Source organism: Aphis gossypii, chromosome X, assembly GCF_020184175.1.
Source record: "Aphis gossypii isolate Hap1 chromosome X, ASM2018417v2, whole genome shotgun sequence".
Classification (NCBI taxonomy): domain Eukaryota; kingdom Metazoa; phylum Arthropoda; class Insecta; order Hemiptera; family Aphididae; genus Aphis; species Aphis gossypii.
In genome coordinates, this window is record NC_065533.1 from 48,849,036 (window position 1) to 48,866,004 (window position 16,969).

Below are 16,969 nucleotides of genomic sequence, written 5' to 3' on the forward strand. Positions count from 1 at the left end.
AATATTTTTATATAAAATTTTTAAAAATTGAAAAACATTATTTTTGTCTCAAATTATAAGTAGTTATACTGTAAAAACTTTTATTTTGCTAATAAATGATTCAGTATTCATTGCAAATATTTAAGTCTTTCACCGTTCAAATAATATATAAATGGAGGCAAAACATAACATAACATTTTATATAATATTTTTATATAAAATTTTTAAAAATTGAAAAATATTATTTTTGTCTCAAATTATAAGTAGTTATACTGTAACAACTTTTATTTTGCTAATAAAAGATTCAGTATTCATTGCAAATATGTAAGTCTTTTACCATTCAAATAAGATATAAATTTAGGCAAAACATAACATAACATTTAATATAATATTTTTATATAAAATTTTTAAAAATTGAAAAATATTAGTTTTGTCTCAAATTATAAGTAGTTATACTGTAACAACTTTTATTTCGCTAATAAATGATTCAGTATTCGTCTCACACATTAAAATGTTTTACCATTCAAATAAGATATAAATAGAGGTAAAACATAACATAACATTTTATATAATATTTTTATATACAATTTTTAAAAATTGAAAAACATTATTCTTGTTTCAAATTATAAGTAGTATACTGTAAAAACTTTTATTTTGCTAATAAATGATTCAGTATTCATTGCAAATATTAAATCTTTTACCATTCAAATAAGATATAAATTAGGCAAAACATAACATAACATTTTATATAATATTTTTATATAAAATTTTTAAAAATTGAAAAATATTATTTTTGTCTCAAATTATAAGTAGTTATACTGTAACAACTTTTATTTCGCTAATAAATGATTCAGTATTGTCTCACACATTAAAATGTTTTACCATTCAAATAAGATATAAATAGAGGTAAAACATAACATAACATTTTATATAATATTTTTATATAAAATTTTTAAAAATTGAAAAAAATTATTTTTGTCTCAAATTATAAGTAGTATACTGTAAAAACTTTTATTTTGCTAATAAATGATTCAGTATTCATTGCAAATATTAAGTCTTTCACCGTTCAAATAATATATAAATGGAGGCAAAACATAACATAACATTTTATATAATAATTTTATATAAAATTTTTAAAAATTGAAAAATATTATTTTTGTCTCAAATTATAAGTAGTTATACTGTAACAACTTTTATTTTGCTAATAAATGATTCAGTATTCATTGCAAATATTTAAGTCTTTTACCATTCAAATAAGATATAAATTTAGGCAAAGCATAACATAACATTTTATATAATATTTTTATATAAAATTTTTAAAAATTGAAAAATATTATTTTTGTCTCAAATTATAAGTAGTTATACTGTAACAACTTTTATTTCGCTAATAAATGATTCAGTATTCGTCTCCCACATTAAAACGTTTTACCATTCAAATAAGATATAAATTTAGGCAAAACATAACATAACATTTTATATAATATTTTTATATAAAATTTTTAAAAATTGAAAAACATTATTTTTGTCTCAAATTATAAGTAGTTATACTGTAAAAACTTTTATTTTGCTAATAAATGATTCAGTATTCACTGCAAATATTTAAGTCTTTCACCGTTCAAATAATATATAAATGGAGGCAAAACATAACATAACATTTTATATAATATTTTTATATAAAATTTTTAAAAATTGAAAAATATTATTTTTGTCTCAAATTATAAGTAGTTATACTGTAACAACTTTTATTTCGCTAATAAATGATTCAGTATTTGTCTCACACATTAAAATGTTTTACCATTCAAATAAGATATAAATAGAGGTAAAACATAACATAACATTTTATATAATATTTTTATATAAAATTTTTAAAAATTGAAAAACATTATTTTTGTCTCAAATTATAAGTAGTTATACTGTAACAACTTTTATTTTGCTAATAAATGATTCAGTATTCATTGCAAATATTTAAGTCTTTTACCATTGAAATAAGATATAAATGGAAGTAAAACATAACATAACATTGTATATAATATTTTTATATAAAATTTTTAAAAATTGAAAAATATTATTTTTGTCTCAAATTATAAGTAGTTATACTGTAACAACTTTTATTTTGCTAATAAATGATTCAGTTTTCATTGCAAATATTTAAGTCTTTTACCATTGAAATAAGATATAAATGGAAGCAAAACATAACATAACATTTTATATAATATTTTTATATAAAATTTTTAAAAATTGAAAAACATTATTTTTGTTTCAAATTATAAGTAGTTATACTGTAAAAACTTTTATTTCGCTAATAAATGATTCAGTATTTGTCTCACACATTAAAATGTTTTACCATTCAAATAAGATATAAATAGAGGTAAAACATAACATAACATTTTATATAATATTTTTATATAAAATTTTTAAAAATTGAAAAACATTATTTTTGTCTCAAATTATAAGTAGTTATACTGTAAAAACTTTTATTTTGCTAATAAATGATTCAGTATTCATTGCAAATATTTAAGTCTTTTACCATTGAAATAAGATATAAATGGAAGCAAAACATAACATAACATTTTATATAATATTTTTATATAAAATTTTTAAAAATTGAAAAATTATTTTTGTTTCAAATTATAAGTAGTTATACTGTAAAAAGTTTTATTTTGCTAATAAATGATTCAGTATTCATTGCAAATTTAAGTCTTTTACCATTCAAATAAGATATAAATTTAGGCAAAACATAACATAACATTTTATATAATATTTTTATATAAAATTTTTAAAAATTGAAAAATATTATTTTTGTCTCAAATTATAAGTAGTTATACTGTAAAAACTTTTATTTTGCTAATAAATGATTCAGTTTTCATTGCAAATATTTAAGTCTTTTACCATTGAAATAAGATATAAATGGAAGCAAAACATAACATAACATTTTATATAATATTTTTATATAAAATTTTTAAAAATTGAAAAACATTATTTTTGTTTCAAATTATAAGTAGTTATACTGTAAAAAGTTTTATTTTGCTAATAAATGATTCAGTATTCATTGCAAATATTTAAGTCTTTTACCATTCAAATAAGATATAAATTTAGGCAAAACATAACATAACATTTTATATAATATTTTTATATAAAATTTTTAAAAATTGAAAAATATTATTTTTGTCTCAAATTATAAGTAGTTATACTGTAAAAACTTTTATTTTGCTAATAAATGATTCAGTTTTCATTGCAAATATTTAAGTCTTTTACCATTGAAATAAGATATAAATGGAAGCAAAACATAACATAACATTTTATATAATTTTTTATATAAAATTTTTAAAAATTGAAAAACATTATTTTTGTTTCAAATTATAAGTAGTTATACTGTAAAAAGTTTTATTTTGCTAATAAATGATTCAGTATTCATTGCAAATATTTAAGTCTTTTACCATTGAAATAAGATATAAATGGAAGCAAAACATAACATAACATTGTATATAATATTTTTATACAATTAGTAAATAATACTGATGTAAACTGATAATACTTGAACCTAATAAGATTGCAAGATAGTATCTACTGATATAAAATCTAAGTCGTCAGTTATAACAAGTATAAAAAAATACAAATTCATGCACATTTATAAATTTAGCAGTGTAACTTTAGCAGATATCAATTCAAACCTTCCACTAAATTATTGTTGAGGCAATTATATACCTACTTAGAACTGCTGTATAACATTACAAACAGTTTAAAAACTAACAAAGATTGTGTACATTTCCAATTCTATAGTAAATAATAAAAAAAGTTTAATCAGTTTCTTATACATAATATAGAATTATGTATTGATGAGAAATCTCCAACTTTTGAACTTTTTTTTCTTAATCTTTTCTATAAATTTTAATTTTAAATATTAAAAGTTAATTGTATATATTAATATATTTAATAAACTTCAAAAATCATTTTTCTTCTTATTAATTATTTTTTCATGAAACGATAGCTTTGAATAACCACTCGATAAGACAAACTTGTAATATATTTATAAACGACATAAAATACTTAAAGCGCCTATAGTGAATCACATAGGCAACAAAAATTACATACACGTGTTTAGGCGACAACTACTGTATGTCCTTACAATTGTTCAATAAATAATACTCAATACGCAATATAATAATACCGAGATAGACAATACAAAGACAAACATATGTACACGAGAAGTTTCGAATGTGTAGAGGTAACAGGAATGCAATTTTACAAAAGGTATTGCATCGTTCCATCACCACACCTTAAATAATATTAGTCTTATTAGTTCTTTGGCATCATTTATATAACGCGTTTACTTCTAGGTATAACTTTACAACCTACTGAAAATAATAAAAATAATAATTATTCGTTATGAGATCTCAATCAATGCAAAGTCGATGATTGGTACAAGGCACAATACAGTGAGATTTGAAATTTTATACATTCGAATTTTACATACTTTAGGTTTAATGTATGAAAAAATAAAAAAATACGACGATAGTATTTGGGAAAACAAAATGAAAATGAAAAACAATTTTCCTCAATTACTTATTGAAGTAATTAATTAATAATTATTATAATATTCATAGTTCTTATTTATTAAAAAATATATATATAATATAATATATATTTTTATTAAATACTGTTAAATAATTTGTTATTAAAAATAAATACAACCAAATAGGTACATTATAAAAAAATCGGTTGTGCAACAATTTTTATAATATGTATTATACTCGTCATTTTAAATTTTTTAACAGAATTTTTAAATTTATTCAATAATAAGTATGTAATACGGATTAAAGTATTAAAACTATTGCAAAATATGTTGTAAAATAAAATTCATAAATATATAATTAAATTTTTTTTCCCACTTCGCCTATAAGATTCATTAGTTTATAAGACTCACTTTGTGCTGGTCCCTAAGTGAGTCTTATAAGCGGCGTCCACTGTACCAAATAAATGTAAAGTAGATTAGTAAATAATAATAATAGCTCATTGATCTGATGTGAGCCGTAAGGAATAAATTGTTTTTAATAATTCATTACGCAAAACATTAATGTAATTTTAAAAATATAGAATATTTATTTTTAAACACAATGGTATCTAATTTATGATATAAATAAAGATTTCACAAAATCTAACATAATGAACTGTATAAAAAAAAAAAAGGGTGATTAGATTTTGTACTTTGATAATAATAATATAATATTAATAATATAAAATATACTTGTGTTAAAATTAGCCTATGAAATAAATACCTTTTAAAACTATTTCTGGATATCAGTATCTACCAATATTATGTCGGAATTTTGAAGAAAAAACTTAAAATACGCCACTAGCTATTAAGCAGTTAAATTTATGAAAGTGTATAATATATCGATGGGTTATAATATGTAGTGTACCAGGTACACTGTACCTATATACTGTTTAACCACTGTGTTATCGTGATGTTTAAATAATTGTATACGACTGAATTAATTGCCATATTAAACATTTTTAGTTTTTATTTATTATACATTACTATAAATAAATACAATATGTAATAATTAATATAACATTTTTGAATGCGACACTATATATCAAGCTGTTTATTTAAACTTGTATGATTATTGCAACTAGTTCATATAAATAATAAAAAATATATATATTATAGTATTATAGTATTATTAATATTATGTAGAGTATATCTGTATATTTTTTTGCATGCACAAACCGAATTAACTTTGGATAATTTATAAAACAATTTGTAATAAAAATAATATAAGGTAAAAATAAGAAGGAGAATTTATTAATCTAATATATTATTTATGTTATCTTTTTCTGCAGGAGAAAATACTATTAAGGGGGACGTAAATTCTATAATTAATTTCTATAACATTTGTTTATGAAGAACACGATTGATTATCTGAAAAGTAAACCTTGAAAACCGTATAGGCAAATTATAATAAATTGATACTTAACTTGCCAGTAAAGTTAAATGATTTAATAACATAATTTCTAACTATTGTGAATTCTGAAACTATTGATTCGTTTCTCAATGCAATAACAATTTTCAGTTCTAAGAATGTATTAGAAATAGAAATCGTATATACTCTTAATAAATAAACACTTTATTTTTATTTTACAAAAATTAATGACAACGCTTAAGACGATTTAACTTTATAAGTCAAGTATAGCCTAAGGAATATAATAGGTCTTGCACGTACATCAAGACTATGCGCGTAATGATTTGTTTGGAGTGTCGATTTATGCTAAATTATGGTCTAATTTATGGTCAAATCGTCCATAGCGTATTTTATTTTTATAAATAAAATATTTTTTACAATTACTTTTATAATTAAATAGAAGTTTTGTGTAAATATTAAATTTATATGAATCGTGTTATCTTAGTACTTTGTACATTTTATGTTATTTATTTACTCTGATGATATTTCTTTAATATAATTTAACGTCCAATAAGATTGTTTGCTTAACATTTCAAATACAACAATGTAAACATATATATTTTATTGATTTAATGGTGGTTCATTTTAATAAGATTAACGATTATTTTATTGTAAATAGTATATCGTGTGAAATTATTTTATCGTAATTCTTTATCCTTTTTACATATCGGTCTGCTTGGCCGGATGTGTCATCATTATTTGTTTTTGGGAAAATCGTATTATTCGTATTAATTGATCTGTAAGGCTCCCCACTAAGCTGTTTGTACAAATATATCATTGCGGCCGATGAGACTACAGTGCTGCAGCAGCGATATAAATATAATACACACGAGTACACGACACGTTACGAGTTACGACGACACAATGTCAAAATTATCATTTTCGCCGTCCGACGATGAAATGTTGGTCAAAGAGGTGCAAAAAAATCTTAAATTATACAATATGGCAGCTGTAGATTACAACAATTTGTTATTAAAAGATGTTATATGGAAAGAGATATCGATCAAAATTAAAAAATCTGGTAAATACCTACATAATATAATACAATAAACAACTGGTACAACATGTAAATTTGATTCTGTAATTTATTTTATTAATTTTGTAGTTGATGATACCAAAAATCGGTGGAAAGATATAAGAGACTTGTACAATCGGAACAAAAGCAAACCTGGAACTGGATCGGCAGCATCGACCAAAATTAAACGGTCCTTGACATCGCGTCTCAGTTTATTGGACAATGTTGAATATGAACGAGAGTAAGTATAAAAATTAAAGTTATACCATTGTTATAACAATTAATAATAAAAAACTGACTTTGACTTGGATTTTAATAAGATATTTAATTTTTTAGCTCAACTAGTAACGTTCCTATGGACGACAATATAGACGTTCCTTCTGATGAAAAAATTGATGATACATTATATGAAGCAGCAAATAACTTATCACGGGCTGAAATGTCAAGTAAGAAGCGCAGTTTCTCTAAGCCAAGAAAAGATGCCGATTTATTAATGAATAAATCGGAAGAACCTGCAATTAAGCGTATTAAACAAACGACAGAACAAAATAAGCAAATTTTGGAAAAAGAAGGAGACGATTTGGAGGATGATGATTTATTTTTTGAAAATATGGCTGGAATAGTTAAAAGATTTTCAGCCAAAAGAAAACTCTTAGCGAAGTTAAAAATATATTTGTTGATGGCCGAACTTGTAGAAGAAGATGGTATAAACATGCAACCGAAACAACCGTAACAACCCATGTAACTACATGCTGTTCGCCAAATGTCAAAATATGTACTAATGTACTATCCACACATTCCATTAAAACAAATACATTTTCCAAATATTGGATTCTATTTAACCTTTTCCAACAACATCTGCAAGTATTTACTCAAAATCTTCAAACTTAAAGTTTTCTATGTATAATTATGATGACTCAATCACATAACAATATTCTATAAAGTTTATTTTATTTACATTTTTTTTTCATTTACATATTTCAGTTGTTAAATATTTTTAATACTTTTCTTATTTTTAATATTTTACGCTGTAATATACATTAATTTTAAAAAAAGAATTAGTTTAATAAAACTATTATTGTTAATATTTTATAACTACAAATTCGTTTTCTTAATATTATACTTTGACATTATATCAATTAATTAATAACGATAAAATATATACAGTATATAAATTAATTGCATAGTCAATATACGTATAGCCGTCATTCAAAATATAATGCAGATATTGTAATGCACTTTTTTGCGATGTAATATATATTATTATGACTAAAAGCCTGCTTAACAATGGTCTAAAATAAAAAATAAAAAAAAACACTTAAAATGTGTTTTTTGTTTTTTCAAAAACATTTTGTAAATTTATTTATTAGTAACATGGAGAAAAAAAAATTTGAAATCGATAGAATTTTGAATAAATAAAAGAAAATTCAATTTCAAAAAGTACAACATAATATTATTATAAAATTGTACAATATTTCTTATAATAAAAATTATGCGTATAACAGTTAATTTTAAATTTGAACAATCCTATTCGATTGTCGGGCTTGTATCTTAAAGATGTTTAGTTTTATCTTAATTCGGTACCAAATAGCTGTGTACCACAGTGGCGGTTTTGGATGTATTTTTTTAGTGAGGCAACGTATGTATTACTTCCACTTCCTTCATAACAAAAATTAAACTTATATTGAAATCGGTTTCATTAGGCTCTGTGACAATAGTAACAGTTTATGATTATCTATAACTATGTGTTGTTGTTTATCGTGCTGCAATTACAGCTGCTTACTGACCATATTACCTACTCATCTATTTTTAGTACTCAGAGGCGATGAAGAGGCTTATTTAATAGTCGCGTGCATTCGTGTACTTACGCGTGTGTGTGTGTGTGTGTGTGTGTGTGGTGTGTGTGTGTGTGTGTGTGTGTGTGTGTGTGTGTAATTCATGTACACAAGTAACAATTCAGAGGCGACGTTACACGGTGCCTCTCGGACGTCATCGGAATATTGCCGCCGGTTGAAATACGAGGGTTTATTTACGTAATAATTATTTCGTACATTTCTTATCGGTTTATCCCTATTTTTGGTAATAAACGCGGAATAATATTATATACAATAGTAAAATAAATGATAATTCATACAATTAAATTTCGTAAACAAGATTATTTTTTCAAATAAAACCAGAAATACGTCAAAAATTGGCAAAATATATGCTATCGGTGAGCTATGAATTATACTGTTAGAGTATTATTTACTACAAAATTTTAGGTGAGGCACCGCCTCACACTTGCCTCACCCTCAAAACCGCCACTGGAACGCAACCATGGTAAGTTGAACGGGCGTCGCTCGAGTGCGTCCCGCTAATTATATTGTACCTTTTTTATTGGTACTATATAATTATATTAAACAATATATGTTTTTCTATTGCTCAAGTGCGTCCCCAATAATATTACTGATTTTTTTTATACATTCCAAGTGCATCCGCAGTATCATCATTGATAATAAACTATATAGGTATTTATTTTAAACCAACCATTTGTAACTAACATTAGGCTTTGACACTACGAGCAGTAGTCAGTACAATATGTAGTGATTTTTATGGAGCTAACATGTTAACATGTTAACACTGCAGTTTTATTAAAATATTAACATTTACATTTTATATTCATTTATTTCTTTATTTTATTTAAAAATTAAATTCATTGAAGATAATATACAAAACTACACAAGTGAACGAATTTTTAGATTCGATTATACGAAAATCGCTGCATTAAAATTTCAACCAATATTATTATTGGTATAAGTGAATAATTTGTATGAAAATTAATATTACTATATAAACAGTTGAGGATTGACAACAATTTCATTTATATGGATTTGTATTTGGTATTTTACATTTTTATCGATTTATAATTACCTACCTAATTAGTATCTAATCGCTAATCACGTTAAAATAGGCTTTTAATTTAATCGTGAATCACGTTTAAAGAATTTAATTATTATCTATAGCAAAAGGAAAATATATTTTAGTAATCTTTTAAAATTACTATTATACACAAATTAGGCATAGTATAGATGTTAAAGTTTGTCAAAAACTAATTAGTTTTGCATAACTAATATTCTTATTTTCCAATTTTTTTTTTCTTCGAATATTTTTAAAAGTAGATATCTACGAAAAATGTTTACATTGGTTTAAAACATTAATTAATTTAAATATTGTATTTTGAATTGTGTACATTAACATTATAATACTCGTATTTATCTGTCCAAAGGTCACTCACAGCTAGTTATAGCTAGGGCGTGGTTACTCTTATTTCCCGCTCGCCCGCTATAATCTGTGAGTATAATCGGTTATTTTACCAAGTCTAAAGGTCTCTCGATGATAATATTGTATAATTTTTTTTTCTCAAACTTCTACTACAAAATACATTGGTAAATAAAGTAGCTTATCTACATTACATTATTTATACATTAGATGAATGTATAGTTTTATTGTTTTGTGCTGTATACGGTATATGAAACAATTTCTGGTCTTAGTAAAATTTGAACAGTGGACAACAGATAACGTGTTTGGTGTTATTTATGCAATTATCACTTAAAAATAGTTCAATATTAATATAATATCTATTATCCAAAATTAATGATAAAAATATATACTATATTATAATATTATTTATTAATTTCAACGCACCACGGTCATTTATTGTATAGTATTTTCTTGTTTTGTATTATACGTAATTTGTGACGTTCATGCGATTCTCCATAAGCCCTATTTTTCTATCTCTATTTTCCGGATTTTTTTTTTAAACTTTTAATAACTCAATTTACATGGATTAGGTGTATGAAATGCGTAAACCTCTATATTGGCGGTTCTTTTCAGGCGGTTGTCACATCTAGTTATGCCTCGTTCGTTTGAAGCACATTTCCCATCCACCCTAAGCAACCGACCACTATATGGCGATATCATACTAAGCCCACATGACGCTCTTCACATCGATTATTATTTATTATTATTATCTCTGACAATCACTTCCACTACACGTATCACGAAATTGTTGTTCGGCGAATGAGTAACGTTTTCTGCAACAATATTATTTAGCTGACATAATATCAAATATTATGGATACCTATCTATTGTATTTGATAGTATAGAAATATCGAATCAAAAGTTGAAAGCATTAATGCATTATACATATGTAACCAGCTATAATTAATGATGAACATCAGATGTTAATAATCCCATTAATATTATTAAGCAATTGTTATTATTTTAATAGTCTAAAATAAAACAATGAAAATATTCAACACATATTAATATTGAATATTCATGTTAAAACTATGATAACTATATGGATTGGAGTTTTACGGAAGCTATTTAATTACTTTTATAGTTTTATCTAGGAGTGCTAAAGACCATCAACTCCCCCTCTCCTCTAATTAGACTTATATTGTATATAGATAGATTTGAATAGTTTGTTCACATTGGGTTATGTTTATATACGCACATCAAAAATGCGTGAGTAAATATTAATATTGATTATTATTTTATCTAAAATGTATAGCATTCTAGCATAAATATAAAACGACGAGAATTTACAACTTTGAACTTTTTATAATAATCCCGTAGAGATTAACAAGGTTGATATGTCAGTAAAATTGTAGTGTTCTTCATAAATAACACTCATGGTGACTGGTAGTTTCTTTATTTAAAAATAATATAAATGTCAAATGATTAACAGTTGGTATTGAAATGTTGTACGTGTTATTGTGTTAATAATATATACCACCTACTATAATCTGTTATGTTAATGTCGTTATATTTGTTTTTCCTTTTATATTTCTAGTATATATTTTTTTTTATTCGAACTGGAAGAAGGCAAAATCTAATAAGTTATTATTGATAATAAAATAATTCATTTTTCATCAAATGTGGATTTGAATAATAATGTTGTCTCCGTCTTATACGCGTACCAACGACATAGGCAAATTACGTTAACGGAGTTTGATTAGAACTCGCTAAATTTTGGTTTTAGAGTAAATATACCTGTTTTAAAATTGATTTGTGACAATAATTTTGAGAGCAAGAGGCTGTATTAAAAATACCCGATACGCGGGTATACGGCCGTATAGCCTCGTATACCTATTAGAATTCTGGGTGATGAATATACAAAATGTTCTGTATATTAGTAATTTTCACTTCTCAGATAGTATATTATTTTACTACATTTTAGTATAATGATTAATGATATTATAATGTTATTAGCTGATTATCAAAACACATTTAGAGAACCAATTACCAATATTAGATAGTAGATACCGATATAAATCGTTATAATGTCTTTTTTTGACTCGTTATGTTTGTAAATGTATATAATATTAATTATTATTATTTATCATGTATAATATTGTATATGAGTGTGTGCAGGCTATGTGGGTATAATATTCTCCGTACTTCAATTCTGAATCGTTTATAGTATATTTTATATAACAATGTTTATTAAAATTTTTTAGAAAAACTATCGTCTATAATCATTATATACAGCAGTGGCGGCTCGTGTGCTTTGAAAGTGGGAGGGCGATATAAAATTGCTTTTTTATGAAAAGTATCGAACACAAATAATATTAATAATAGTTAATTAATTAAATCTATTTAATACATATAAATTATTATATATATTATTTAGCTATTATATGTTACAACCACTCCAAGTAAATAATAAACACACGCAAGTTCGGAATCCGTGCACATATCGGGCGATTAAAATCATCGCCCCGGCGGCAGTATTATTGTTGTGTCCCTTTCTTAATTATTGTATTCCGATCATAGGTAATTATGACGAGCGACTTTCAACATCGCCCAAGCATCACATTCGCTGCTCTCGAGTCCCGGAAAATTGTTATTGGTAATCGATTCTTAGAAGCTACAGACGTTACAGTGTTGAATGATTTATTTTATTTTCTGATAATGTTTTCATAATATTTATTAGTGTAAATATAGGAAACACAATTTTTATTTTTAAGTTTTTGACAATATTATACTACAATATAAATTTTAAATTTGATATTAAACTTATAAATAAGTAATAAATGATAATTTTAGAAGGTGGGCGATCACCCAATCGCCCCTATTTACGAGCCGCCACTGATAAACAGCAATCACTGATCAGTTACCAGTAAGGCTGGGGCTATACACGGCGTTTTCCGTCGAATTGAAAATACGTTGGTTTATATCGGAGTAGCTATACACGGTGGACGTAATACGCCGCGTTTTAATCCGCGGCGGAAAAAGCCGGTTGGCTTGCGTTTGGCGAGCTAAGGCTGGGACTATACACGGCGTTTTCCGCCGCGTTTCGTACGCCGCGTATTCCGCCGCGTTTCCCGTCGGATTAGCTATACAAGGCGTATCCGTCGAGCGTATTCCGCCGCGGATATCTGTACAATATCTAAAAAATTATGGTGCAAACGCGACGTTTTCCGTCACCAGTATAGCCCATCCTAATTTAAAACAATGTAAAATTAGGAGTTTGCGTTTTTATTACTTCGGCGTTCGTCCGCCAAAACGCAAGCCGGCCGGCGTTTTCCGCCGCGGATTAAAACGCGGCGTATTACGTCCGTTGTGTATAGCTACTCCGATATAAACCAACGCATTTTCGATTCGACGGGAAACGCGGCGGAAAACGCGGCGGAAAACGCCGTGTATAGCCCCAGCCTATTAAATTAAAATGGACAAATTTGTCATAAGAAAATCAAACGTTCAATTAGTTTGCCTACTTTTTAGTTTCTATGGTTAATTTTGTGATATGTGAGTAACAAAATACGATTCACAATATTTTGGATAAAATACCTACTCAATATTTTTAGTGGATATTTTGACTATTTTGGTTTTAAAGACCATAATATTATATTTAATTTGAAGAGTATATTTAAAATAAAAAGACATTTTGTGGTTTAATGTGTTTATGTTTTTCATTGAGTTAGTTGTTGAAAAATACTTATACATTAATTGTAATCTGATAATTAGATAATGTGGTCGTTATTTTATTCGAGCGAATAAGCGAGAAAAATCTTTTTTGATTTAATTTTAGTTATAATATCATATTGACTCAGAAGATATAGAAAGCGTATACCCATGAATATTTTTAGCAATACACCACTGTATAACATAATATTTGGCCTGTGTACCTACTATTTTTTCGGTTTTTTAAAATATAATAATATTAATGTGTCAACCGTCCTTATACGCGCATGTCTGTGAGTATATAACAAACAATAAAAATTTCGGATATTCTACTCGCTGAAATACAGGCAAATAGACATTTTTGATATGAATTATGTTTGCGGGTTATTCCAAAAATGTGTGCACGACACCGAGAATGTTGACTTCATTATCGTCATGAACGAAACCGTTGCTTCTGGGTTAAAATAAGCGGTAAAGCACGATTCCGTACGATTTTGATGAAACAATAAATTATCGAAAACACCCCAAAAACAACACGATTACCTATGATTGTCTGTGCAATGCTACTATTTAATATGTATTGTCAATTTGTTTAAAGTATAAAAAATTTTAAAATTTTAAAAATGTAAAAATATAATACCTTGATATTTGTTACAAATTTTCGACAAATATTTTATACGTCGTTATTTAATATTTATAGTCGATTCGTTTAAAATATAAAAAAATAATTATATATTAAACTTGATAAATACTTGATAAATATTTTAAGTCAATTCGTTTAAAATATAAAAAAATTGTAAAATCGTAAAATAATAATTATATAATACTTGATAAATACTTATATACTTATGGTATACAACAAAAACTTATCTGATATAGGTATATAATATCACTGTTGTACGTCAAGTATATAAATTTTACTAAACAGACGACCGGATTTACAGGCCGATTTCTTATAATATGTAGAGTTAGATTGTGGTAAATCGACAGTGCCGTTTTTCGCTGGTATCAGTAAGTTCACCCGGTACGCCGGACGCCGGCTCCGGCACACTGTACCTACTTGGAGGAACAGGGCGATCGGCCGGCAAAATATAATCGTGTGGTTGGACCTTTACTTATAGTTAAGTGTAAGCGAAACGTATGTAAAACGCTCTAATTAAGGCCGGGACTGTACACGGCTTTTTACGCCGCGGATTTCAACGCGGCGTATAACGTCCGTCGTGTTAACTATTAGCTACTTCGGTGTAAAATTCCAATACGACGGAAAACGGCGCAGAATACGCAGCGTACGAAACGCGGAAATATAGACTAATACCATATGGAAATCTGGCAACATTGAATCAAACTCTTGGGTACAAAACGTACGGAAACGTGTGTCTCAAAATGTACACGAATCCGTACGCTAAGGACCGTACGAAATCGTGTTCTACCCAAAATAAGATAATGACTCGTGATCGGACCATACAACTAAACAAATCTTACGCATAGAATTTGTTTAGCACACGCACGGTTCAATGGCTAACGGGTATATGTGTATATAATATACTATTATATTATACTGTATAGGTAGGCTCTCTGTAGGTATAATATGTATTATGTTGTGTGTGTAAGTGCTGTATGCGCTGCGAACATGTGGCCGGACGGCGATGACCACCTACACCGTTTAAAAGGATCGCGGCGGGGTGTGATCGGACTCTAACAATGAGTACGACCCGTTGAATGTTATGGTATTTTAACGATCGTCGACGAAAAAGAAAACTAATGAAAATGAAAATGAAAATAAAGAATTCAGTAGACACGAAACATAAAATGTATCCATGTACCGATGTGTCCGTATACGTGCGGTGAAGCGATACACTCTAATTGAGTTGTTAAATATTGTTAAGAGTTTTGCTTGTGTAACGCAATATTATATTCATCGAATGTATGATAGCTATGAATATTATTTAATAGCCAACGTAGGTGTACATTTTATAATATATACTAAAATACGAAAACCCATATTTGCATTATACTAAAAATCGGTAATTAATTTAAACGATTTTACTCGTGGAGTAATAATTCAAATTATATTGTAAATAAAAACAAAACCTTGTTGATATAGGTAATAAGTCATAACATTTAAATTGTCTTTAATTCAATTATTTTTCTTGTCTAAGTATATTTTGGTGAACCGTATATAAATTAATTTGTCCATAAATAACACGAATTATTAATGGTATGATATTCATTAATTTCTATGAAATTATTTAATGTTATAGATCGAATACTTTAAAATGCTCCTAAAATGTAAATAGACAGTTAAATTATAGTATTTAATAAAAACTTATATAAAATATAAATTTTATTGCAATGAACAGATATAATTTATAAACATAAAGCTGTGAAACCTAAATATTTTCATAATAATATATTGTAATCGTATTTCAACTAAAATTGAATATATTTTATTATTATTATATTACTTTATTATCTATCTAAATATTTTATTATAATAATGTAGAAGTTTTATTTATGCAAGTTTGTAAAAACTATTTTCAGTGACGGATTAACACAATAAATCGTCGACTTATCGGTAACTTTTTTTTATACATTTGATCAATATAATATTTACTTGATATGTAATAAATACACGAGAACAAAAATATACAATCAATGAATAAGTGTAAGTAGATACCGCTTTGCTGTGCATAGTTATCGAGTGAGTCACTGTATAGATATGTAAATAAATTGGAATTTAATGATATATCATTGTAAACGAAAAACGATTCTAATGAGCGGAAATAATCTATTAGCTAATGGCCAAATAATCTTTTTTTTATATGACTATCTAAGTAATTAGTCATTTTAATTTTTATAATAAAATAGGTTGATATATTTTTTCCCGAAAATACTACATTCATTTTAATATTACTAATAATTTATTAGTATTTAATTATTATAATAATATAATATATTTATACAATATTGGGTACTGGTCTGTTATCGCCCCGCCACGGGAACGAAAAATTTTATCGCCCCGCCAATTACGAATGCGGCGATTTCGAACATATTATTTTAT